This window comes from Austrofundulus limnaeus, unplaced genomic scaffold (assembly GCF_001266775.1).
Source record: "Austrofundulus limnaeus strain Quisiro unplaced genomic scaffold, Austrofundulus_limnaeus-1.0 Scaffold101, whole genome shotgun sequence".
In the NCBI taxonomy this organism is placed as follows: Eukaryota; Metazoa; Chordata; class Actinopteri; order Cyprinodontiformes; family Rivulidae; genus Austrofundulus; species Austrofundulus limnaeus.
The window spans coordinates 1040597-1044029 of NW_013952503.1; positions in this window are offsets into that span (position 1 = coordinate 1040597).

Genomic DNA, 3433 nt, shown 5'->3' on the forward strand with positions numbered 1-3433 from the left:
AAATAAAGCTGCTGGAATGGCCCAGCCAATCAGCTGACTTGAATCCAACAGAAAATCTATGGAAAGATCTAAAGATCAGAGTTCAAATAAGAGACCCACGAAATCTTCAAGATTTGAAGACTGGGCCAAAATCACACCTGAGCAATGCATGCGACTAATTTCTCCATACAGGAGGCGTCTTGAAGCTGTCATTGACAACAAAGGCTTTTGTACAAAGTATTAGATAAATTTCAGTAAGTGTGTTCAATACTTTTTCCCTGTGCCTTTCCACATTATTACAAATAAATTCATTTCTGGACATTTATGGTTTGATTTCTTTATATATATGGATCACTTGGGTTGTTACCAACATCTTTTGAAAATTTCATGTCATTAGCACCTCTAGTAATATATTTACTGAGAAAAATTGGTGATGTGTTCAATTCTTATTTTACCCGCTGTATTTGAAAAGATCCAGTCTGCTAAGTATGGAACTTTCCAAGCCGAAGGGACCACCAACATTTTAACCACGCTGTGAGTGGTGAGATATGAGGTGCGCCATGCAGTGTGCTTCTTCAAAGACTGAAGGTACGTTTTTCCTCTCAGTCCTTACAAGAAAAAAATAAAATAAATATAAAAAATTCAGAGTGGCATGTGATGGAGGTGGTGTAATAAATGAACAGCAGGTTGTATTTTAAGGTAACCTGATGACACTTTCATTCACTTTCTTTATGTAGACATATGATTATTCATGAATACTCCTTTTGCAGTCAGTAACAGGCAGAATGGGATTTATGTCTCTAAGTAGTTAACATTTTTGAACTGAAAAACAGGACATTTACAGTATATACATGAAAAGCAATCATTAAATGAATGTATCCCTTAACAGATCATTTTATCATCATACCAACAACTACATACATTAGAAGGAAGTTACTGTTAAACAAGGCAACAGATCATTATAATTAATGATGTTTTGTTTATTCTACAAACAGTTATTTTCTTGTTTGTTTCTACTCAAGGATTTTGAACAGGAAAACACATTCCAGCAGAGACATATTCATTTGATTTTAGTCTGTGCTACATTGCGTAAAAGCACAACTAGATGATGCCATTAAAGTAACAAGAGATGAAGTATAACTTCTTTTGAAGAAAAGCCTTCCACATCAGTCATATAATCACTGAGCCAATCTAAGTAATCACTTTTTTATTGTTTACTGTCTCTTATTTTGCATCTGTAATTAACTCTGCAATCAAGATTTTTTTTCACAGTCCATTTTAATTGAGTTGCAATCACAGCGAGATTAGCAATAATTTTGACTGCAACATCTGTAGCTTTGATTAAAGCCTACCTCTAAATAATTCAGTGGTATACAAATGAATTTTTTACAAGCCTTACATCTGTGATAAGACTTTAATAACAGTTCTTAAGTCGCTAATAACTTTTCTTGTCGTTCCCAAGAGAGTTAAATTGATATTTCTAGCGTGAAGGAACAATTTGCTGTAATGAAACACATTCATGAGTGGTAACTAATAACACTTTACATACTTGATGGTCTTTCTGTTCATTCAGGGTGTTTTGTTTGGTTTCTTTACCTCCTCTTGTCTGCCAAGTTAAACACAAATTTAAGATTTAAAATAGTTTCAATCTCAGAATGTTTGTACAGCATTTGAAATACCTTTTGCTTGTCCCTAGTAGTTTTTTTTATATAGGTGTGAAATTAGTAAATGTGAGTAATAGAGTTTTCCCTGAGAAAAAGTGCTTCAATTTGTTAGTAGTTATTTTATTTTTCTTGGAATATTCAACCAGTTTTTTTTTCCCCACCGAGTAGCATGTGTGGGCAGAAGGTGTTCTGTCAAAAAATGTACCTCAACTAGAAAAGAAAACAACTTGGTATGTTACGATTAGATGTTGATTATTTTAAGTATGTATACAGTATTTTGAAAATGGAAAAGCCACTGCCCATTCATACTGCCTTTGTAAATGAACACTTATTTTTATTATTATTATTTTCATCTGCATGTCAATCTAAGCCTTGGGAAATATTAGAGCTGTGAATCTTTATTGGTCTTACAATGCTATTGTTTACAGTTCTTCAGCTAATGATTTGACACATCTAAAGGTTCACTTCAATTCATCTCTATGGAAACAAATATTAGTCTTATGTATTTTGTACTCGTAAAACAGACTTTGTACTTGTAGATTAAGATTTGTACCTTCAGGATATGTAAATAGGAATGTGTGTGTGTGTGTGTGTGTGTAAAATAGAGTTGTATCTGTAAAAATAATATTTGTATCTGTAAAAACAAGATTTGTATCTGTAAAAAATATTTACACAAGTTACAGTCTTTTTTTGTTAAGGTCTGTTTACAGGTACAAAGCAAAAAACTACATGTAAATCTCTCTGCTCAAGTTCAAAACTTRCATGTGAGTTTCACTTTACAAGTCCGAAATCTGACCCYGTTTTTCTGCCTCCAGCTGATTGGTCAATGTCTTGTCAATCAGATTTATCAGCCAATCAGAGAACAGATGGGTTTGGCTGTCGTGCCTGCACTTCTACTCAGATATACAGTATAACTGTGTTGTGTTGCTATTGGATCATTTCAGTCCAGTTCAGTTTTTTCTGTTTAGATATAGACAAAATTATACAACGTGACCCCCGCTACAGCCCSGTCCAGGGAAACTCTGTTCATTTTTCTGATGTACAGTACTTTGTTACCCATCCATGGAAGRAGAAACAAAAATATGAGGAATAATAGGAGGAATGATGTGGACTTCTTCTGCCTGGCACCTTTTTTAAACTTCTCTGCACGTGGCAGTGTGCACAGCTACAGTGCATGTGTTCAACCAGGAAGTGTTCATCATTAAAGTCAAGGTAAGAACCACGTAGTTAGTGGAAAGAAATGGAAACCAGATGTTTTGACTTGGATGTTTACAGAAATATTCATTTATCATATTAATGTATTGTTGACTGAATAATGAAACAGCACTCAGATGATAGTAAAATAAACACATCMCAACATTTGAGTGAAAATAAATGTTTGGGTCAGATACAGAGATACTGAGTATTTAATGTTTATTACATCATGTCCAGAAATATATTTATGCTACAGCAATTGCTCTAAATTATATCAGCTCACAATTATTTCTGATACAAAACTCTTTCTGCCATTAATGAATGAAACACCTGAATTCTGTTTCAGAGTTTAAGTCTTTACAAGACTGTCAGATTATTTAATCTGAACTCTGTTAACATGAGATCAAAAATGTTAAATGTATTTGACAAATGTCTATTTACAACCACTAATGTTATTCACATCCTAATATTTTAACATTTAGCAAAATTACTGCATTTTTTCATTATTTGTAAATTATTTTCACTGGTCTGTTTTTTATGTTTGTCAATAAAAAGCATATCAGAAATATTTTAACTGTTTATTTTCAAGCCTACAC